At 36.0% G+C, this 25,793-nt stretch overlaps 1 protein-coding gene across 1 annotated transcript in view; it reads right to left on the bottom strand.

Annotated features, from left to right (window-relative positions):
• Nucleotides 1-25,793, bottom strand: part of MALRD1 (MAM and LDL receptor class A domain containing 1) — a 768,730-nt gene that overhangs the window by 280,237 nt on the left and 462,700 nt on the right. The gene's annotated exons all lie outside the window — the stretch shown is intronic.

Here is a 25,793-nt window from a genome sequence, read left to right as displayed (position 1 = left end):
TAGTTTCTTTAATAAAAGGCACTAGGGGTCCTTGGAGAAACTGGTGATTATAGGACTGGGTCAGAAAATATACAACATGAGCCTGGGGCATCTTGTAGTACCAGAAATAAAGAAATACTCACCCACAACCCCCACCAAAAAAAGGAAAACAAAAACAGACCACCCACAATGATGGGAGCATGTCAAAGGGACACAGGAGTTCCCAATGCCCAAAGCTGGAACAGCATGAGAACAAAATAAAGCAGTACTGGATTATAACCCACAGTCTAAAATAAATATCAATTAGTCCATACTGATATAAATAAATGGTTGAATAAATTAGACAAATCTATAGTGAAAAATTGCGAATAATTAATGTAGATATTCTACCCTTAAGAAGGAGTACACTAACTTCTCACTTCTTTAATGTGAGCTGCAAGAGTGCCATTCCAAATTTACCATACGAAAGGGGGTAAAGAGTAAATTTCACCTGCCAAACCTGCCAAACATTACCTCAAGCCATGTGATCAAAATTAACATCGCAGTAATGTTTCCTTTTGATAATACATACCTTTAGTATAATAATATGTTAATCACAACACATTATGCCCAGCCTAATCATAAGAAAAACACCAGGTTAAATACTAATTGGTGGACATTTTATAAAATACCTGTCCAATAATCCTCAAGATCATCAAGGTCATGAAAACCAAGGAAAGCCTGAGAAACTATCATAGCCAAGAGGAGGCTAAGAAGGCATGACTGCTGCAACAGAAAAATGATATTAGGGGAAAACTGAAGAATTCTGAATAAAGGGTGAACTTCAGTTACTAATAATATATGACATTGGTTAGTTAATTGTGACAAATGTGCCATACTAGCATGAGATATTAGTAATAGGAAAATCTAGGGTGTGGGTATACAAGAACTTTTTATACTATCTTTGCAATAATTACCATAACTCTAAAACTATTCTAATATAGTTTAATAAATGCAATTTTAAAAATTTCTCTCTATATATATATAAATGTAATTATATCTGCATATATTAATATATATTAAGTATTTTATATAATTTTATATAATTCCCATGAGAAACTAGAATTTATCAAATCAAATCTATGAGGCCAGAAAAAAAAATAACTGTAAGAACTATTTGACCTTTACTCATTTGTAAGATAACAAAGCACAGTTTCCAAATACTCTAATTAAACTTTTGTGTCTGGTACATCCATGATTTTTTTTTTTGCTACTTTTTTTCTAATTTTATCAGTCAAAAAAAAAATTAAGCATGTTTAAATAAGCATTATGCTCATAAAAGATTGAGCACATAAAAGATAGGTTAAAAGATGAAAAGTCATATAGGAATCATTTTGAACCTAACCAATAAAAGAAAAATCATTTAATACATGGCTGGCCCTAATCACTGGCATAGCAGCCTAGTTTCATCCTTTGCCTCTGGACAACAGTAAAACATTGAAAATTTGAAGCCACATGGATGATTTTACTGGTATTAAAACCTTCCAGAGTTATAATGTTTTAAAATATCTTTTAAGGGATGGAAAGGAATGGTTGAAACTTAGAATAATACCTGTATCAAGCAGATAGATATATATAGTTCTGTAAAATAAAATAGAAAATATTTTCTAAAATATTCAGTATTTAAAAATAAATGCTGGAAATTTCCTTACAACTGCAAACATATTGTTTATAGTCTATATAGAGGTTAATGCTATTTTGAATTTTCAAAAATAGAATGAAATCATGTGTAGGCTATTTTTAAACTGCATAAAATCTCTTCCACAGAAATATCTTACAAACAGTCATTATACTTGGGATAATAATTTTAGTCAGTGGCTTTTGTGTTTAGAGAAAGTTTTCTGCTGGGGGGCGGTGATAATATTGAGAATTAGATCAATATACTCACTGGGTAGACATATGTGGTTTTAAATGTACATTTGGTGAAACCATTTTAAAAAGAATACTGTTACATTTTTTGCTAGAATATTGTTCCTTTAAATCCAAAACATGCATTTCTTGACAAATATCTTTAAAATGTTAGGCAACCAATGTGTGCCACTTAAATAAACAGTTTAATGCAAATATAGAGAGCAATGAAGCTGAAATTGTATAATTAATTTCTTATGATCACTTTCATTTTATCATACCAATTCTTCTGTTTTCCATGATTTCCAATTACAATCATAAAGTTATTTACAGTACACAACACAGAAAATTAGTTTTTCATTTATAAAAACATATAAGTCTGATATAAATATCCTTATTTACATTCCTATGTATTTTTGCCATATCCAGCTGCTGAAAGCTCTTCCAGGATCTTCCTTTGGGACTGGGAGCCACATGTTTACACAGTCTAGAGAAGCTCATGCAATGTTTGTCCCCTGTTTGTTTACAGAATGATCACAAAATCCCATGCATGACTCTTACTTGAGTTTTTCCATTTTCCACACAAATATTATTTTTTTCCATGTTCACAAGGCCACTTTCTTTCACGTTCATTGCTGAAAGTCAATAAAGTGATACCTAACAACTGTCTTTAGGTCTTCAGATATAGTTAGTAGAGCTAAGGAATTTCTCTACAACAATGGCCTAAAATGAATTGTCCCTGTTCGTTGGGTTTAGACATCAAGAGTGCCACAACATATCTGAACCATGACCATTTTATCATCCAGTGAATAGGTCATTAAGATATTCTTTAACCAGGGGCATGTGGCTGGCTCAGCTGGTTAAGACATCCAAGTCGAATTTCAGTTCAGGTCATGATCTCAGGGTTGTGAGATTGAGCCCTGTGTTGGGCTCTGCACTGGGTGGAGCCTGCTTAGGATTGTCTCCCCCCACCCCACCCCTCTGCCCCTCTCACACTTCCTCTCTCTCTCTCTCTCTCTCTCTCTCTCTCTCTCTCTCTCTCTCAAAACAAAACAACTTCTTTAACCAAGAAAGCATGAAGTGCTAGTGCGCCATCTTGTAGGCCAGCTGTCACATGGACACATCTATCCTGATGGTAGAGAAGATCATGAGAAGCAGTGCATACATTCAATAAGCAGTATGGCTGACATGCTGTTAAATAAAATTTGGCCCTATCAAATGATCTCATAAAATCAATGTTCACATGACGACATCAGGAGGCTGCTATGCTCGATTAGCAGACACTTTCAGTGTCAACATTAAAGTGGCTCAGAGGCGCCCTGCCCAACCTGATTTCCCACCAGGCTTCTCTTCCTTCCTTCCGCTTCAGCAGTCTTCTAATGGCCCACAGTCCTTCCCATTTCAACACATGCATATGAAATGCTCTTTTTCTTTCCTTCTTTCAATCTAGTTAATTCCCACTCATGTTTCAATGGAATCATCACTTCCTCCTGCAGCCCTCATTGATCTCAACTAGGATCATACCTCCCTGCCGCAGACTCTGAGAGCTCTACGCACTCCTCCTTCACGGCACTTACCACACTTTAAAATATATAAAATCGTCACAAGCGTGATGATCAGATAAATATCTGTCTCTCCCATTAGATACATGGAATTCAATGCTGGGCAAAATCCAATAAACGGTACCTGGCACAGTGCTTTGCCTATAGTAGGTGTTCAATGAACAACCACAAATGGAATGCATGTGTCTATGTAGACATATTTGTGTGAAAAGGAAACAAAAGCACCTTATAACTGATACTAAGTGAGTATGTAATATATAGAATATATTCTGAAAATGTTTTTGTTATAAAGCATCTAATATATTTCAATTTCCTTTTCAAACTGTTGGCAAAGACCCAGAATATTTTGAGTTTGGGGGAGGAAGAAAGGAAAAAACTGTATCAGGAATCCAATTCCTGGAATTACAGAAATGCTGTATCTAGTGATTGGATATTTTTCTTCCAGGATCAACTTGGAGAAGTGGACAGGACTTTCAGGGTGGGTTCTCTCCTCACTCAGCAGTATCACCCTACTTTGTTGTTGATGGTGACTTTGACTTCTCATTTTTCAATACCATCTTATGTTTTAATTACTTCAATATTTGTTCATTGTCGGTCTTTCCCACCATAATTTAAGGTCCATGGGATTGAGCTTTCTCCGTCTTATTCACCTCTGTGTCTTAAGGCCTAAAACAGAGCTTGGCATTGGGTAGGCACTAAAAAAAGCATTTCTTTAATTAATTAATACATATTTAATTTCAACTTGGTGAATTAAGATATGCATGGAATTGCTAGTACTAGCTGAAAACTGGCTCAAAATTTCCCTGTAAAACTTCTATTCAATTTCAGATTCTCTGATACAGGTAAAAACTAATTTTAATATGTTTAAATTGCATAACTTACTATAATAAACATTTAAAAACTCACCCAAATGTATGTTTGCCAAACAGTGAGTTATTACATTCATATAATTTTCCTGAGACATACTACAATTATTCTAAGTTGTAGGTGATACACAGAGGAGTAAGAATTATCCATAATAAAGAATAGGCCAGGGAGCCGACAAAGTTATCCTCACAATGATCCTTGCAAGGTCTTTACCATTCTCTTTATAGGAAAGGCTCACTAACCCAATTAAAATTCCCAGTCTATGATATTCAAGGTGATTTCCTACTTAGTGGTTGATGGCTGGTTTCTATTGTCTTTCACGCTACATTTGGTTCTTGAAGGAGAAAAACATTCATGTGGTTGAACACAGAAGAACAATGGGAAAAAATAAAAATGAGAAGTCCTTAGGAAGCATCTGACAGGAAGAATAATCAGAGGAGGCAGCAAGGTCTGGAGCAAAATGTCAGTCATGAATGATTGTATCTGTCCCTTGGCACAGTGCTATTCATGAGAGTTGATAACCATTCAATGCAAACAGAGGAACAGCGTTTTATGACAAAATTATTGGACATAACTCAGTTTCCTGTCTTCCTTGAGGGGTGGGGAATAATGAGAGAGAAAATAAAACAAATATATGAGTGTAAAGCAGCAAATGTGCAAATGAATAGCAAACTTGAGCTAGGATCCTTGTACACATTTTTCACCCCAAAGGGACACCAGTATACACTGTTTATAAAATATGAATACAAATCTTTCAGTAGAGTATTAAAAGTAATATCCTCAATTCAAAATCCTCTAAAAATTAATACTGTCTAATGAACACAGAATACAATGGATGAAAGTATTACTACTCAGGAAAGTATATATTATGAATATATAAAGAATGGGAGAATTTTCTTGCCTGAATAAATCAATGGATTCCCCCAAACAAGAAGAATATTTGGTATTTAACAGACAAGTAAAAAAAATGCTCAAACTTTTACTCTCAAAGTATATAATAAGGAAATAAAAAGATAGATTGAAAAAAAGATTATAAACCTAAAATGTGAGCCCAAACATGAAAGACCAAACTGCTATGAAAATTAAGTCAATAATAAAAGAGATAAGACTAGCCATTAATTCACACAGGATAGGAATTAAATTGGATAAACAATGGTTTATTAATTAAAGATTAAAATCCAAACATGATAATATGAACTTACTCATTTTTCTACTTACTTAACCCATATATTGAGCATTGACTCTAAATCAGGCATCCTTCTACTTGCTGATAAAATGTTATAATGACAGAAACAAAAAATTTAAGTTTGTTTTGCATCAACTCAAAGGAGGCATGTTTAAATTGCTAACTACATTTTAATATTCCCTGATGCATGTGAGGACAAGTAATGAAATCTGAACAGATATGATTCACATGAATGCTGTATTTTAATTTCAATCAATTATTATTAGCTATCATTTATATGCCATTAATTCAGCTGAGTGTCAAGAAGAAAACTAAGAAGTGAAAATTTAAAGGCCTCACAAATAAAAGGGAAGAAAAACACTATATTGCACTTGAATGTGAACAAATTCCCTTGTGTGACAGAAAATGGTACAGTGCTTTGGAGAGATTGTAGTGAAATGAAGGGGCTGTGTGAAATTAGCAAGATGCATTAAACGATGTAGCATTTGAATTGAGCTTTGAAAACTGAGCAAGCTACCACTAAGTACATAAGGTATATGAGAACATTCCAAGCAAAGAATTACCACGTGATTAAAAGCACTACTATATAGAACTATTTGAATATTTGGGGAGCCTTGAATAGTCTGATGTAATTAGAATATCAAAAGTGAATTAAAGGGATGCCTGGGTTGCTGAACCAGTTTAGCACCCAATTCTTGATTTTGGTTTAGGTCATGATCCCAGGGTGTAGAATCTAGCTCTGAGTCAGGCTCGTCACTGAGCATGAAGCCTGCTTGGAATGTTCTCTCTCATTCCCTCTGCCTCTCTCCTCAAATCATGTGCTTCCTCTCTCTTAAAAAGAAAAAAACAAACAAAAAGACTGAGTAGTCAAGACTAGCCATATAGACCAAGTCCATATTATGGAAAGAGTCATTAATGCTATTGTGAGAATTTAAGACTCAGTCCTATAGCCAATGGGCAGCTACTAATAGCTACTAATAGCTACTAAGTAAGGGAGTAATCTAAATTACTCCCTTAAATCTCATTAATCCAGGATGGATTAATGAGAACTAGTCATGGAGTTATGGAGAAAAGAAACAGAATTACAAGTGGGTTGGGATAGGGTAAGGTTATCACGAAGGTATGAAACTTGAGGAACAATGGCTGAGGGGTCGGGGAGTAGGTAGAGCTTTATAACAAACAGAAAACTGGAAGGGCTACATGGATGACCCAACTGAAATTGGATTTCATAAATTCATTATGAAACAGATCAATATAAGCGCATGGATTTCTCAGTAGCCTGAAACTAAGAACTAGAAATCACACAAAGATTGTTGAAAATATGAAGGTAAAATGCATACGGCAGAGTTCAGAAAACTTATGGCTACAGCATCTATCAGAAGCTGCATACCTAGAGATCAGGTTCCAGAGTGACTTTGGAATCTTAGTTACGTCACTTACTAGTGTGTGACTTTGGGAAGGTCGCTCCATTTATTTCGGCCTCTCTTTCCTTAGCTGTAGAGTGGAGATGACAGCAATACTCATTCACGGCCTGTTATTTCAAACTTTTGTGCTCGAATATGTTTTTTAATTCAGAATTTTTCAGATTTTAGGAAGACATTACAGTACGCATACCATATTTTAGGTGTATAGCCAGTGAGTTTGTATAGTCAATTCCATAATAAGATATATGAATACTTCCAAAGTAAAATATGACTATTTATGTTCAATGAATAATTAAAGACTACAAATAGCCTCTTCTCAGTTTGTGTCAGGTTTTGATGTCAGATTAGTAAAAAACATTGTTTTTAATTTTCAGAGCTTTTTAGATTTTGAATTTACAGTTAGAGAAGTTGGACCTGTGGCATCCAATACGTAAGGTTATAATGATTCAAAGAGATAATACATATAAAGGATTTTGTAGACCACCAAGCATGTGGGAAACGATCCTCTTATGATGAGGATGCCTGTGGCGGTCATGATGGAGAAGAAGAGGCAGAGATTAGGAGAATGAGGAGGACTTGGGGTCACCAGTAATAGAAAACAATATTTAGTATCTTGAAAAAGAAAATGATAGATGGTAGTAATCAGAGATTAGAACTTCAGAGTTAAAGAATGGAGACTTAGAGGAATTTGAGGTAAAGAAATGCCTTTTGAGCAGTTGCCTTGTGGGAAATTTAAAGAGAAGGGAAAAGAGCAAGGAATCCACCAAATATGGAGCCTGCAGTTAATGGCCACTAAATCTTTTCAAAAACATCCACTCACCTCCATACTGCCAGTACTTCATCTCCCAAAGCCTGTCTCCTCACCCCAAGAAGACATAAAGGTAAGTAAAGGAAAGTAATGTGGGGTCAGAATTCTGCCCACAAGGTAGGAACAATGACCTAGAACAGTTGATACTGATCAGAGATTCTGGACAGGTGATGAGAAACAGGTCAAGTATTTATACCTCCTGATGTTTCTAGTTCAGGAAATTACTGCATGTGATGTGATATTTTGTCTGCTTGTATGTGTATACATATAATTTTAGTATATATATATGTATATATATACACATATAAGATAAGATATGTATATAAGATATATATACATGTATATACATATATATGTACATGTATATATGTATATAAGATAAATACATATATATATGTATATGTATATGTATGTATATGTATATGTATATGTATATGTATAAGATAAATACATATATATATATATAAATACATGTATATATATATGTATATATATACATGTATTTATCTTATCGGGATGAATTCCTTCATGGGAAATTCCATGTCTTATTTTTCGACATTCTTCTATCAAAGATGATATGTAAAATATCTCCTACATAGAATTATAAATAAAATGAAGTTTTTGCTCTCATATATGTATATACTATACATGAATTATAATAATATTAACATAATAATAGCTGTAGTTCTTCTGGGGTCGTAGATTCAGTCTTATAATGATAAAGACAACCATATTAATTCACTTTATTAATTATCTTTATAAATAAGAAACCTGAGTCTAGTAGTTACGAACCTTGAAGCAAGCAATTTAAGGGTATAACTCAGATTTGTCTGAATCTAATGCCCATGCTGATGCCTACTACCTGGAATTGGAGAGCTATGCTAAGAAGAGGCCCTCTGTAAGACATGGCTTATGCCCTTTCTAAGCCAAATGTATTATTTCCCTTTAAAAAGATAGTAACAACATTCACTCTGTGATTTATTATCTGGGCACTTTAACTGTTGAAATGCTAGAGTAAGAACTAACAATGAAAGTTTGATTTGGTTTAGCGTTTCAATTTAATATATATGCATATATATAAATTTATATACATAAAAATACATACATTATATATAAATATAATCCGAGAGCCATACTAAGGTTTAATATTAAAGAGCTGTGTGTGTCCCTTAAAGTCTTGGGCAACAGCACTGAGACACAAATGCCCATTTGTTGTGAGTTAATTACTCAGCAATAGGTGGTAAGAAATTTACTAGGAGAAGAACATTACATGTAAGGAATAATTATAGCATTTATTTACTCGCATTCTTGTTCCAAAATTTAAAAATGGAGATACTAGGGTAAAACAAGATAAAACTAAGAGATAATGTTATGGTTAAGAAAAAAATTGTATTTAAAATTAAGTAGATCCTAGTACACTGACCTAGATGTCAGCCATTGACATTCCTCATGGCCACATTCATTAGTGAAAAGAAGCTGCAAATAGACACACAGACACACACACACACACACACACACACACACACACTGAAATGAGGAACATAATTAGAAACATATTAGGTGAATATATTAAAGAGAATAAAAGTGATACAAAGTTCTATCCATAGAGTTGAGATGCCAAAGTTTCTTCTCATTTATCAAAAGCTGAAAATTCCAAAACTACATGTGGGCTCAGCAGAAAAAACAATTAGTGATGCCTTCCATGAGACTTGGATGGGAGGGTAGTGCTGCTGTTTCCCCTAAACCACATGGTCGACGATAGAGGAATTGCAATCTCTCACTTTTTTCAATTCTGACTCAAGTATTTTGAGCTTTATTTTGAGTTCAATGGAGTGTAACAGAAATAACCCAGTTCTCTACTAATTAGACATGTTTTTAACCACTGTGAGCATTATGTGAAAAATGAAAACTGTCATATTTACCTTGCCTTTTGTGAGAATTAGAGATGGAGCATTTGAAGATTTTAACACAATGCCTGGCATGTAGAACGCATGAACATTTTACCAACATATTCACACATGAATATTTAAGATTACTAGTAAGTGAAAAATAGATTTATAAAACAGAAATTATCATTGTGTAAACAACGTCATCTCTCATCCCATTTTCTTTCCAATGAGATGTTTTGGGAGACAGACGAAGAAAAATAAAAATAAGAAAAACCTATAAGTACAAATATATAAATATGAGATCTATAGATCTCTCCTCAGTCTCGAGGATTAGATTAGTGCCCTAGCATTCCTGGCAGTGGGGGGGGGGGGGGGGGAGGAGACTAATGAATGAGCTGGTAGCTTGTGACTTGAAGGTCACTCTAAGGACAAAACGGTTACCCTGCAATCAGCCTGCTGCATGATGCCCTGGACCAGAGAGGTCTGCACGTTTGTCCTGTCAAGAAGGAGAGCCAAATGTCAGCTGGATATCTTTTCCCTCTTACTTCCTTCTACAGTTCTAACCGTCTCAGGAGAATGCCTGCAGCTCCTTTAAAACAAGAGACCAAAGAGGCACCGGGTCATTCACTTCTGCTCTATGCTTGCAGCTTACCACAACCCGCTAAGAACATTCATATCCTCCCTCTGATCACTCGTTCGGATCCACTGAAAGTATATCTATGTGTAGGCATGTATATACATACATGTACGCACAGACACATGTGTATATATGGATCGACTATACCATGTATGTACACACGTGTATATATCTACTACCACACCGTGTATATGTACACACACATATGTATATCCACCAGAGCCTTTTCAATGCTACTGTTCCTTGAGGGTCACCAAAGCCATTTGCTTTCTCATAAGGGTAAGTCACTAATGATGAAAGAAGAGAGAGATCATCAGTAACAGGTAAAGATCAAACTGAAGTGAAATAAAAATAAGCAGCCCAAAATCGATTATTGAGGCTAGGAATAAGACTGATTTTTCAAAGGACCGATAAAGAGGGGGGTAGATTACATTGTCATTTAACAGCTGTTTTAGGGCAGATCACTACTGCCTTGGAAACGACTCTGGCAGATGAAGAAAGGAAAGACATAGCCCCCAATCACTTTCTAATGATGTGATTATATATACAACTACAGTGTTTAAAAAGACAAACCTCAAAAGCAATTCATGTCAACCATTAATATCTTTTATGGAAAGTGGTCTTCCTGTTCTAGTCCTATCGTCTTCCCCTATGTGGCATTTTTTTCTTTTTTGTATTCCACTCTTGGAATCTCGACCTCCAATTTTAAACAGCCACCCATTTTCACCCACACCCCCAAGATTCTCTGGTATCTGATGTTAATCTGTTTTCTGGCCAAGGAAACTCAGCTTCAAATTTTGTCGCTATTGGATGAAGGCCATTTCAAGACTTAGAGAGCAAGAACTTGTGATTTTTAAGCCAAATGTTAATACTGAACACCAAGCACAACTAGAGGAACTTCTAAACACAAAAGAAGAAATAGTGAATTGCCAATTTCACAAAAGCATCAAATGCATTTCTGTAATATTTTAATTGCATACTGAAAATAACTTTAGCTCTAATTTTTGGAATGTCTCTGTAAAGAGGCAGATCTCATAGTAATGTCTCTGTCTCTCTCTGTCTCTCTGTCTCTGTCTCTCTCCCTCTCTTTTGGTACTGCTTGAGTTGAAATTAGTTAAGATTCCATTAAGGAACAATTGGCATAATTCCAGAAATATGAGCTAGATTTCCAAACTCTTGTTTCAATTAATTTAATTAAATATATATTCCAAACAAATTGATTTCCTTTTTTTCTTTTTTGCTCTATTTTAGACTCTACACGTTCTATCGATCTCTTCTTTGACTCGTTTCATTTATATTCTTACATTGTCATCCCTAATTAGATTGATGCCAAACATAAATGACATGACATGGTCATCTCATTTCATTCTTGTGTATTTGTCAGCCTCTTCCTATGTCACACTGTGTTCATTGGTAGGATGATTGTCCTTATGCTGATTGAAATCAGATTCCCTGCTGGATCCTGGCCTTCATGAACAGCAGAAGGAGGTGCTTCAGGGTGACATGAAGCTGCCAATTATACAAGTCTCCCTTCAGCTTTGTTAAGAGTTAGGATCTGGGCATCAGGTGTGGAAAGAACGCTTGACCTTCTTCCCATGGCCCCACTCCATTGATTTCTCTTCATTCTTGGCGTCAGGGGCGGTTGGTTGTCTCATGGCTGTAAACACATAGCGACCTGCCATTGGGGTCTCTCAATACTGTGATACTCTTCTGTGGGCACTCAGAGTGCCACCTGCACTACATTTCTTGCAAGCAGGATACTCATGATTTAATGCATTTAGTTTAAACCTTGATATCGTCATTTGCATAGAGGACTTCATTGTAGGGTGTTTGTTTTTGGTTGCTTCTGTATCATATTAACTTTAAAGCCTACTATTCCTAAATCATGGTCAATTGAGTTAAGATAGACTATTTTAAAAGTAGTAGAAATAATTATTATGGTATTTGTTCACAGAATTATAGTAAATTTCTGTCTCCAAAGAAACAGATTCAGAGTAAAACTTAGGAAATAGGATTGCATTTTACCACAGAATGGCAAGAGTATAAAATATGTAGATCTATGCTTTGTTGGAACAATATAAACAATTACCACCTTATACAATCTTCTAAGCCAGATTTAGCTGAACTTCATATAGCAAACACTAGGCTTCACAACACTTCTTCAATTGGAAGGAGCACATTATTTTTTGGCTGAATCTCTCATTGTTTCCATCCTAAGGGGCCTCTTCCAATCTGAGAGCATAACCCAGCAGCCATTGAATACAGAGTGAGCATGGCAAGGGCTTGCAAAGCTCATCAGGGGCTTTGGTGCTTAGGAGAAGATTAGTTCTGATCACAAGTGAGGGCAGAGCCTGGTTAATGATGGAATTGCCCTAAAGTGGAACAGAAAGAAGAGTACAGACCCAAACTACTTCCCTTGGGGGTATACTTGAAGTACAAGAGTGAAGAATGAAAATGCTATCATTATTCCACATGTGGCATTTCTCATAGAAATTTCCAGCCCAATTAGTGAGGCTTCATCAACTTCCCACATTGAAGGGAAAATGGAAACCCAGGCAAATAAACTTTAGGAAAGAATTCTGGGTAAGAAGTAAAATCTGGCTTAGAAGATTATATAATGTAGTCATTATTCCACATTGTTCCAATAAACCATAGATCCAGAATATTCTACATCTCATCATTGGGTATAAAAATGCAATTCTCATTTGTTAAATTTCGCTCTAAATCTGAATCTTTGGATTCAGAAAGCAATTACCACTCGATGCACAAATACTATGCGGTAATATGCACAAATATTATGGGGTAATGATTATCTTTGTCACTCTTACATTCTAAAGTGTTGTCTCAGAAGCGTTCAGGTTTTCATTTCATGACCTTTCCAAGTATTGTAGGTCTTCTGGTTGTAGTCTACGTGTTATGTTTATTTTCTGTATATGACATTTTAAATATCTAAGATATTTATCTTGCTAATACTTTTATTATTGTTTTGTTTGAATTCATTTCTCATGCATTGATTACTATGTTCTGGCATAAGGGTATTTTATTGATCATAAAATTGCAAAGATATTGCACAGTGACATTCCATCTCACTGGGCTTCATCGTCAATTTTACTAAATATTCTTAGCGCCAGCATGAGGTTAGAAGAGAATATAAATTGGGCAGAGCCCACATAGAAACAGTGAGTCTTCTTTAAAGGCTAAACAAATGGATTTCCTTTCTCTAAATTTCTTCCTGGAAGAAACGCTGTTTTTCTGCACCAGTATCTTTATCAGCCTTCCAGAGGATTTTGTTCACTACTGGGATCATTCACTGCTCTTTGTTGTGTTTTAATTATTTTTTGTTGCATCATCAAAGGCAATTTGCTACAGATGGGTCCAGTCATATGCTCCTTCCATCCTTCTTCTTGGCACAAACATACTAACTTTGGCTCTGGTCTTTGAAATCCCTGTAACTAAGCCAATCTTTCTACATGTCTTTCAAGTTGAGGGTTTTAACCCTGTCCTGGTTTCAAAGAAAGGAAAGACGATGCAATAACCGTCTGCCTTTGAAGACTGGGAGGAATACAATGAATTATAAAAATCTTCTTTATGAATTACTGACAAGCCAACACTCTGAGAGTGGATGAAAATCGGTGAATTTCTAACCATATTAATTTGAATAGGATATACAGGATATATTAACAGAGCAGCAATTAGCCACTGCTGCATTTGGTCAAATTTGCAATGATAAGATGTGTTTCTTTCTTATACCCTTCAGTGTATAAAGCTTTTAAACATTCTCTAACCCTGGAGTAATTATCCAGGGACACAGTAATTATAAGACTTTGGTGTCTATAATGTCTTGTACTTATTTCACTGTGGCCTCTAACCAAGAATTAAAAGTGCCCTCTTTTAAGACTGTCTTGTCCTACAACGACCCCAAGTGAATTAGGTATTACTTGTTTTTCCTTATTTAAGTTAGTGAGTTTCTTTGCACATCTCCAAAGCCACCATTATAATGTCAGTGCTCGGAACCAGAGTGCATTAGAGAGCCAGGGTTCAAATCCTGGTTCTCATTAGCAGAATTTCTAGAATACAGTGTGTTACAAATTTCGGGTTCAAATAATACACATGCAAACACATGAGTGAACACACACACACACACACACACACACACACACACATACACACACCGGAAACATAGTGACAGAAAAAGATAATACTAGTTTATTATTGTTTTGATAGGTTTGGAAAGGAAGCCCTGTGAGACATGGAAATAGCACAGGATCTTTCCCATTAACCTAGCTACTGTGCCCTTCATATCTTTAGTGAGATTTATCTTCATCTTTGAGAATCCATAGTGGACCAATAGATAGAGCCATTCTGCAAGTATAACAAAGGGTCCTCAGGTAAGTTATGTGAGTAAAATAAAAATGAAATAAAAGTAGCCCTACTTTTTTTTTTAAGAAAATGGAAAGTACACATTTGATACTAGCGGTGAAGATGATTTCACACTCCCATATACTTTGTAGTTTCTCATAGGAGGGATGTCATGAGACTTTGGACACATCACTGCCCTCTTTGCACTACATTTGTTGTTTAAATCTTCATTCCTGAAAACTTCTGCAAAAAAAATGTATTCTTTTATTTTACAGTATTGCTATCCAACATGGATAGCAACGATCTGATCCAGGCAAAGAGAACAAATGCAGAGAAGACTGTAAGAGACACAATAATAACAGGGCTTTAAAGACAACATGCTCCATTTCTAGCTGAAACTTGATTAAATGACTTGTAACCCAGACCACGATTCACTGATGAACATTAGTTAAAGACAGAGATGATGTGAGAGAACATTGGTTCTTCTCTTCTTCATATTTGATGAAGAAAACAGTGATTCCACAAATAAGATACTATGGAGACAAAATGAGTGATTGCTCCTCTTTCTGCAGATAACTTCTCTATTTACATTTAATAGAGGGCAGGGAAAATAACACTTCATTTCAGGTCTTGTTTTTATTTTTCCCTTCCTAATAACAGCATTGTATTTAGTCCACTGATCCATTCAATAAACATTCATCATGTCTGGCCCTGAGCCTATGACTATGGAAAGTTCACTGGCTTTAGGAACTCAGAGACTATGGGAGAAGATATAAACATTCTATATAATATAAAATACTACAACTAATACAACTGAAGTATGAGTAAAATGTACAGGCCACCTGTGTTTTTGGCTGGAGTATTTCATGGAAGTGGTGCTACTGAATTGGTTTTGAAGAGTAAGAGGGATGGATTTTTTTTTCATTTGAAAGAAATAATATCATTCTGAAAGGACCATGCATAAGACTATGAACACCACAAAGGAACATCCATTGCTGAGGGAGATGTACGTATTAATAGACCAGAGAGGCTGGAGTATAGACCATGTGGGACTCAGCTGGCAGTGGAGAGAGTTGGGAAAACAAAGCAGCTAGCTAGAGAAGGTTGTGCATATTAAAACCATTTGAGTTCATCTCTAGGGCTACAGGAGTCTGCCAAACAATTCTGAACAATGAAATGAACGGATCACATATGTGTTTCCGAATCCTGCTTTCTGTGGATGGATCAGGAGGCAAATTTTGGGCAGAGACTGCTATCCTGGCAGTTGAGGGACATGCGAAGACAGAATGTAGAGAGGCTAGTCTCGGAGTCTCTGTGTGATGAAGACCCGACCTAAGATGTTGGCCATAAGGAAGGAGGAAATTATAAAAGGTTTGTGGATTAAATTGATAGAAAATCGAGACCAATTTAAGAAATGAGATATACATTTGTTTTGCTTACATTCATGGATAAGGAGACATTCTCTATATGACTCTGGAAAGAAGCTTTTCATCATGTTTAATGTATAGAATATGACAAGTCTTCATTTTACAGTAATTTTAGTAACTAGAGATGTACCTAAGGAAAGCCAAATGACCATAACAACGTGGCTACCATCCTACTCTGGAATTATTATCAGTGATACAAAACTACTTGGACATCATGGGAGGCACTAGAAACCAACAGTTATTATAATTTTATCACACATTAGACACTAGCATGGGTATTGGAGCTTATTTGAAGAACAAAACCTTAACCCCAACCTCCAAAATGCTTATGCTAACAAACAAAATATATAATACACAAACAAAATATAAAATATACCTAAAAATAGTGACTGAGATTGAAAACTATCATCTTTGTTTTATTTATTTATTTATTTTAGTTCAGAATCTTCTAAACTATGACATTAATGTTTGGAACCAGTGCACATGTATGTATAGGGGCAAGTGATGTGTATTTTATCCATCTGTCTCTATTATCTAGCTAGGTGAATATCTCTCTCTTTTTTAATTTGAGAGAGAGAGAGAGAGAGAGAGAGAGAGAGAGAGAGAGAGAGAGAGAGAATATGAATGCTGGGGAGAAGGGCAGAGTGAGAAAGAGAGAGACTCTCAAACAGGCTCAAACTCAGCATGGAGCCCAACACAGGGCTCAATCCCACGACCCGAGCCGAAATCAAGAGTTGAACACTCAACCAACTGAGCCATTGAGGCATCATCCCTGAATATATATATATATATATATATATATATATATATATATATAATCTCATAAGCACCTACATTATGATAGTTATCTAGGGCGATCTACATTTATCCTGAATCTTTGCATTCTTTGTGATCATAATATTCATGAGGTCATGAATATAAAATTGTTAAGATCTTTCTTAGGTGACTCTATTTGCCTTAAGAAAAATTAATCCAGAGGGCAGGGGTCTATGCATGTATGTGTTTGCTGTAACCCCAGTGCCAGGCACACTGTAAGTACTTGGTAAACATTCATTGAAACACAAGGAAATGATATTAACACTAAATATTAACACTATACCACCAATGTATATGATGTGATATGTATTGTAATATCTATGTCGTCTATTTTATCTATGTATCTACTATGTATGTACTATGTATGATATATCTATCGTCTCTCTGTCATAACTTTGAAATGAGATCCCTATACTCTACATTGTGGCAAAGAAATGAATAAAAATAGCAGTAAAAATAACTGCACAAGGCATAAATAAAAACGAATGGGGTCAATCTAGGAAAAGCAATGTTTACTCATTTAAGCCTATCATGAAAGCATATTCTCTCCATTCAAATCTGTTACATGTGCTTACTTTTTAGATATTTCTGCCTATGTAAATTATTACAGAAAGGTTAATTAACAACTGTACTTAGAAGTAAATTTGTTTCATTGCCTAGAGCTAAGACTGCATTTATTTTACAGAGTTTATTCCTCCTTGCCATATTGATACATTAATTGAATTAGAAGAATATTAGCACCAATTTCTCCTTCTTGTTGTGTTGTATGTCATGACAAATATAAAAGTGTAAAATCCAATTTCAAAAGTAAGTATTTACAACCACTCTGGGGAAGATAAGTCATACATACATGAAGGTATTATAAAAATAAGGGAGCATAAAAGCATGCATCAAAATCAAAGCTTAATTTGGATATGATAAACTTATTGGCAATCAAATTTTTTAGGTAGTTTGGTGTGAGACCAGCAAAACAGTGGACATTTAAACTATATGAAAGGACAAAACAACACAAGGATACATGAAGAGAAAAAATGAGGACACAAGGATTATGCCCTGAGGTCGCTCAGTATTTTACAAGTTGAGCAGAAACAGAAGAATTTGGAAAAAAATATGAAAAGGAAAAGATAGAGGTGTTAGATTAAAACCATTAAGGTATCGCATCCTGTAAGCTAAGAAAAGAAAAAAAGAGAGTGTTTTTACGAAGGGATGGACACAGATGTCGAATACTGCCGAGCAGCCAAGCGATTTGGGCATAGAAAAGTGTTAATTGGCTTCAGTGAGATAAAACTGGTAACCTTTCCAAGAGAAGATTCAGTGAAGTTTCAAGGGGTGAATACACATTGGAGAAGTGACAGCAGGGAAGCCAAATAAAGAGATGGTAACTGAAGTAAGAAACGAGATCGATAGAGGATTTTTAGAAGATATTTGCGTGCTGACTTGATGACGCAGCGAGAGGGTGAGACCGAAGACACAGGAGAATGGATGCTGTCAAGGAAGCAAACAGAGGGAGGAGGAGAAAGATTGCAATCCAGAAGAAAATACTTGGATGGAGATGAGAGCAATTGTCTGAGATGAGGAGGTGAACGATGATTTCTGTCAAACCGCTGAGAGTGATTTGCAAGGATTACAGGTTTGAATTTTCCTTTTTTTTTTTTTTCACCTGGGCAGGAGGCACTGATGAATATATATAAGCAAACGAGAACTGTTAGAATTTACATCAATGTAGATTAATCTGGTAGAGGTTATCAGGCGTTCCCTGTGGCAGCTAGCCTCCCGAGTGGCCACGAATCCCCCCCACCTAGACGGTAAAAGACTTCTGCCTTGCTCCCTTGGGCAAACTAGTTGCCATGCAATCAGTGCTTTCTTACAAACATATAGACAATTTGTTTATAGCCGGAAACAAACAACAAAACTTCCCTTAGATTATTTTTCCTTAAAAGCCTTATTCATTTAGTAAATAAGTAGGTGAGTGTCTCTACTACATGCATTTCCTGATGCTTGGAATCTGTTGATGTCCAAAACAGACAAAAAAATCCCTGACTATGCCAAACAAGTTAACTGCTCAAAGGTCATAAAAACCATGAGCATGCCCTTTCCTACTGGCAGTATTACATAGCCAGGGTTTTTCACTTCTTAAAATTCTTTTGTTATCCCTATTAAATATGAAAACTATCCTAGGATCTTTTAAAAGGTAATTCTCATGTGAAAGTCTGCAGAAATCACCTACTCCCTAGGATCTCTTTCTTAAAAGAGCACACTCACCAATTAGAAAACAAACAAAAACAGCCATTAAAATGGTCTGGTAATTGGTGTAAGTCCTATTAAAACAATTCTGCCTTGGCACAAAAACAGACACATAGACCAATGGAATAGAATAGAAACCCCAGAACTAGACCCACAAACGTATGGCCAACTCATCTTTGACAAAGCAGGAAAGAAGATCCAATGGAAAAAAGACAGCCTCTTTAACAAATGGTGCTGGGAGAACTGGACAGCAACATGCAGAAGGTTGAAACTAGACCACTTTCTCACACCATTCACAAAAATAAACTCAAAATGGATAAAGGACCAGAATGTGAGACAGGAAACCATCAAAACCTTAGAGGAGAAAGCAGGAAAAGACCTCTCTGACCTCAGCCGTAGCAATCTCTTACTCGACACATCCCCAAAGGCAAGGGAATTAAAAGCAAAAGTGAATTACTGGGACCTTATGAAGATAAAAAGCTTCTGCACAGCAAAGGAAACAACCAACAAAACTAAAAGGCAACCAACGGAATGGGAAAAGATATTCGCAAATGACATATCGGACAAAGGGCTAGTCTCCAAAATCTATAAAGAGCTCACCAAACTCCACACCCGAAAAACAAATAACCCAGTGAAGAAATGGGCAGAAAACATGAATAGACACTTCTCTAAAGAAGACATCCGGATGGCCAACAGGCACATGAAAAGATGTTCAGCGTCGCTCCTTATCAGGGAAATACAAATCAAAACCACACTCAGGTATCACCTCACGCCAGTCAGAGTGGCCAAAATGAACCAATCAGGAGACTATAGATGCTGGAGAGGATGTGGAGAAACGGGAACCCTCTTGCACTGTTGGTGGGAATGCAAATTGGTGCAGCCGCTCTGGAAAGCAGTGTGGAGGTTCCTCAGAAAATTAAAAATAGAACTACCCTATGACCCAGCAATAGCACTGCTAGGAATTTATCCAAGGGATACAGGAGTACCGATGCATAGGGCCACTTGTACCCCAATGTTCATAGCAGCACTCTCAACAATAGCCAAATTATGGAAAGAGCCTAAATGTCCATCAACTGATGAATGGCTAAAGAAACTGTGGTTTATATACACAATGGAATATTACGTGGCAATGAGAAAAAATGAAATATGGCCTTTTGTAGCAACGTGGATGGAACTGGAGAGTGTGATGCTAAGTGAAATAAGCTATACAGAGAAAGACAGATACCATATGGTTTCACTCTTATGTGGATCCTGAGAAACTTAACAGGAACCCATGGGGGAGGGGAAGGAAAAAAAAAAACAGGTTAGAGTGGGAGAGAGCCAAAGCATAAGAGACTGTTAAAAACTGAGAACAAACTGAGGGTTGATGGGGGGTGGGAGGGAGGAGAAGGTGGGTGATGGGTATTGAGGAGGGCACCTTTTGGGATGAGCACTGGGTGTTGTATGGAAACCAATTTGTCAATAAATTTCATAAAAAAAAACAATTCTGCTTTCCTGTCTGATCTACAGGTAGAAATACATGTTGGTTGCCATTTATCACGATTAAATATGTGAATCAACTCAATTAGCCTGGAGACCATGTAATAATGCATTATTTATGAGAAGACAAATCATTTTAACTAACAAAGTCTCAGAAATTGGATTGTATCTTTAAATTATTGATTTTGCCTAATAACTCAGAAGGGGGAATCCCAATACCATTAACTATTTTTCAAAAAGTTTATGCAACTAACCTTCATTAAATGAATACGGATCTTATATTGATTTGAAGACACGATCAATGCCCAAACAGAAAAATCCCTTTATGGGGCGCCTGGGTGGCTCGGTCGGTTAAGCATCCTACTCTTGACTTTGGCCCAGGCCATGATCTCACAGTTCATGAGTTCAAGCCCCACACTGGGCTCTGGGCAGTGCAGAGCCTGCTTGAAATTCTCCGTCTCTCCCTCTCTCTCTGCCCCTCCCATACACTCTCTTGCGCGCGCATGCGCACATACTCCTTTTCTCAAAAATACATAAACATTTAAAAAAAGAAAAAGAAAAATGCTTTTATGGCTGTGCCTTGTTAGTATGTGTGCTTAGTTGGTCGGTCATCCATCTGGGTAGCTATTAAGGCTCTTATCATCTTCACCCAAGTTCTGCATACCCTGTCCATCTCCTGTCAGGCATTCTCTTAAGTTTAGCTGTTGGAATCAGAAGACTGGATGAGCCATCTTCCATGCCCACAACACGTGATTCATAGGCCTTCTTCCCATCCCAATCCTACTTCCTTGGTTTTGAGGATATAATATTATTTTTGGTAAGAGGCCATAGTGCCCCACAATCAATAGTTTAAAGCAGTTCACTGAAACCTTCATAACATCTTAAGTCCTATGGTTTTGTCCACAGCTCTGGGGTAGATGAATTTAAACACAGAACTAGAAAGTGCCATGATTTGAGTTTCTCAGTGAGAGACATCTGTCAATTAAAAGGGCAGTGTCATCAATGTGAAGACCTGGGACTCTGAGCTCAGATACTGAAGTCCAGTCAGAGACACAAAGTAAAACAAACAAATATGTGACAGAAAAAAGAAGAATGATGGGTCAGAAAGGACCTTCTGCTGTGAGCAAGGACAAAAATAAATATGGAAAATATAACAATGTAAAATAGAGAAAATTAATCTACCGGAGAATTATAAGAAATTTTAACCTCAAAGCGTTAGGAGAGACAGCCAGAAAAATTTGGTGCTTTCAAATAAAAACATTTGCTTTAATTATAATTCAAATAATTAAAATGAACCCAACTGTTGGTGTTGGCAATATTCAAAAGCCAAGGAAAAAAAGCTGAAAGTACTGAAATAAAATTAAATGAACAGAAAACTACAGTAAACGTTCAAGGACTTTGAGATTGCCCACAAATTCCTGTTAGTCTCCATATCTCTCTATTTAATTTATCACTCCCAAAATAAATTTAATTTTTTCTCAATTGCCCACATCCAAAATTAAATCTACAAACCCATTTTACTCAGGGCATATTTTCCATTTGGTTTACTTATCTCTAATTCAACACTTTTAAAAATTATTGTATCTATTGAAAGTTATTTTGTCTGTCCCATGTGCTTCATCATATTTTTGGTATTTAAAAACAAGAAAAAGATGTTTTCTATACCTATTATTTTAACTTCAGGTATAGAACTGCATTATAATTTCAATAGGGTTTTATAGACTGGTTTCTGAAACAAGCCATGATTTACAAGATTGTTTCTACAGAAAAATGTGTTGCAAGTTCCATTCAGCTGATTTACTGATGATCCTTTGAAAATAAAACATCCACGCATTTGGGGCTGCCTAACATCAATGTGAAGAAGGTCTGGCTTGTAGTATAAAGACTTACAGTGTATTCAAGATGCTTTCTTCTCTTCTTACATTTATGTAGAAAGTTATGCCATTTATAAATTTTGTAAGATATTTTATAAGACCCACGATGGTCCAGAAAATTGCTAAGCTACAGAGTTCTTAAGAGGAATACGTGGCTCAGAAGATGCTGATTACAGTATTGATTGTCAATAGCTGTCCCTTATTAACCTTTATGTCCCTTGCCACAACTTTAGTACGTTTCTGAGTTAACTACCAATTTTTCACCTCCCACTTCAGCATCTTCCTGGCCACAGTTGCACAATTCAAATTACACTTTCCATGTCATATAAGCACTAAGACAAAACCTACAACTAATTCATCATCTTCCTTCCTAAAATTAGTTTGGTCCTCCTCTGATTTCTCTCTTCTTCCTACTTACAATTTTTACCCTGGCCACTCAAATTCAAAACGTAGGAATTTTATACTTCTCTTTACATGCCTTTCCAATTCCAAGTCACAAAACACTTATTTAACAATGTATTTTAAAATCTAATTCCCGTCCATTTTTGCGACAAAATGGCTTATCAATAATTACTTCATGAATTTTACATTACACCTGAACAGACTTTATTCTTTCTCTCCTTCAAGTGCATCCCACGTGCTACCATTAGAACAACCATCTAGAAAAGGAGTAGAGATATTTATCCAGAAGTCTAATTACTGAATACAGTATGTTATCATATAAAGGCTATACCATCAAGGAGAGCTGAAAAAAAATACTGAATAATAAACTCCATTTAAAAGGAAATTAGCTCACTGGGAAGGAGTGGGAAGCAGGGATGAGGAAAGAAATTGGTAAATCCACAATTAAAAAAACAAACAAACAAAAAACCAACCCACTCATTGTGTACTGGAGTAGAAAAACAAGGAGAAACCAGAGAATAGTAACCCAACAGATGAATGGAGAAAGTGGGGAATGCAAATAAACATTTTCTAAAATTCTTACATTTTTCACGATTAAAAGAGAAATAGTACAATTGAAATGTGTGCACCAAATAGAAAATCAGTATATATTTTTCTAAGCACATATCAAAACTTGTGAATAAAGAGAATCTCTCAAAACCAACCTAATAGAAAATAGGGAATTGGAAAGCATAGTAAATTGAGGATTAATATTGAAATATCATTGTGCTTTCTCTGAGAATTTTAATCTATCAATGTCTCAGAACTAAACTGAAGTAGTGTTGCAAAATGATAAAAGAAGTAAAGGGATTTTATAAAATTCCAGCATAAAATTATCAATAGCTCCCAAATTTCAAAACTATTTAATAGTTCATTGTTATCAAAAGCTATGATGTGAGAATTAAAATCTTTGTGTCTTGGGGCACCTGGTGGCTTAGCTGGTTAAGTGTCCAACTTTGGCTCAGGTCATGATCTTGCATTTCATAAGTTCCAGCGCCACATCAGGCTCTGTGCTGACAGCTCAGAGCCTGGAGCCTGCTTCAGATTCTGTGTCTCATTCTCACTCTGTCCCTCCCCCACTGAGGCGCGCGCTCTCTCTCTCTCTCTCTCTCTCTCTCTCTCTCTCTCTCTCAAAAATAAATAATTAAAAAAACACTCAAAACCTTTGTGTTCAGTTCCACATCTGTAAAATGTAACAGATAACTGCTTCATAATGTTTTTAAGGAAATCACAATACATCACATATATCATGCAATGTGCCCGCATAGAGAAGGTACTCCATAATTGGTATTTACTATGACTTTCTATTCAAAGATTTCAGTCTGGGTATATCAAGTGGGCTTAACATGTAAGAATAAGATTATCTTCTAAAATGCATCATACAGGAGGCTCCTGGGTGGCTCAGTCGGTTAGGCACCGACTTCAGCTCAGGTCATGATCTCACGGTTCGTGGGTTCGAGACCCGCATTGGGATCTGTGCTGACAGCTCAGAGCATGGAGCCTGTTTCAGATTCTGTGTGTGTGTCTCTCTCTCTGCCCCTCGCCACTCATGCTCTGTCTCCCTCTGTCTGAAAAATAAACATTAAAGAAATAAAATAAAATAAAATAAAATAAAATAAAATAAAATAAAATAAAATAAAATAAAACGCATCATACAGAAATGACTTTTTTCCCTTTCTCTGTAAACTTCGAACTTGCTCAATGTTTTAAGCATCTAACATTTAACATGACCATGAGAGAGAACAGTGATACGCCAATCATGGAATTCCCCAGATGGTAGGCAAATTTTCATGGAGAAACATGGAAAGATATAATCTTGGGAACTGAAATGGCATGATAGTTCTTTGGCTTTATGACGCATGATACAGACTTGTGGTGGCTCACTTACTATCTTGGTTTGTCATTTCTTCATTGCAAACCCATCCTTTGCAGGAGGTTGTGTGTTTAAATTGTGACCACGTCCTTGTAGGACATCAAGTTTAGCCGTAAAGTTTCAAGTTGTCCTACATTCCTTTCGGTACTTATCTTTCAGTTCAGTATGTCTCCCCCTATGCAGATAATGTGCATTGAGACTTAACACTGAAGCATTTTACACATCTGGGTTTTCAAGTTATTTCAGAGACCTTCTAGGCCCCACACACCTCCTGAGAGATGGCAAACATTTTTGTTGCCTTTCCTTGCTAGTTGATGTAGTTTTACTTGTACAATTTTTATTGATTATTGGTTAATGCAATATATGTGGGCTCATTATATGAGCCCAAACTCTTACCCTTCTTTAAAAGTGTGGATTCCATTCTAAGCTTTTTTAAATACAATGTGAGTTACAAATTTTACTTACACAATAATCATTGTGAAATAAAGATATCATAAATGTATCAGAAAAATGTGTGTATATCTCCCACACAGCTCATACTTTGTTTAAAATTCTTTAATTTGTTCTAAAGTTGAGTAGTAAAATGTTCCCTTACCAAACTACAACTCACTATTACACTCAAAGAATTCTAGGAAAGTACTTAGTGCCCTTTGGCTGTTTGCTAGATGTTGAGTGAAGGCTGTATGCAGAATGCGTAAATCTCCAAGTCCTACAAGTTGAGAGGCAGCTGCAGTGATGGTTAGAAGCCTGAATCCCCAAGTTGGACTGTTTCGACTTATACTCCAACACTTACTAAGTTGAGCAAGTGAATGAGTACTCTGTAAGTTATTCCATCTAAGTAAGACGATAATAATAATGCCCTCTTCATAGAGTGATTGTAAGGATTAAATGAGATAATGGATTAAGTTAAAAGAGGGTTCAGTTAGTAAGAACAGATGAGTAAGACTTAGCCACCACTGTTCCATTAAGCATACATTTATTCATTTCCTATTAAGTGTTTGGAAGTCTTTGGGTAATTTCGATATCCATAGTGATAGCAAT

This window comes from Felis catus, chromosome B4, assembly GCF_018350175.1.
Source record: "Felis catus isolate Fca126 chromosome B4, F.catus_Fca126_mat1.0, whole genome shotgun sequence".
In the NCBI taxonomy this organism is placed as follows: Eukaryota; Metazoa; Chordata; class Mammalia; order Carnivora; family Felidae; genus Felis; species Felis catus.
The sequence above is the reverse complement of the archived record's forward strand: the minus strand, read 5'-3'. Positions and strand labels throughout refer to the sequence as shown.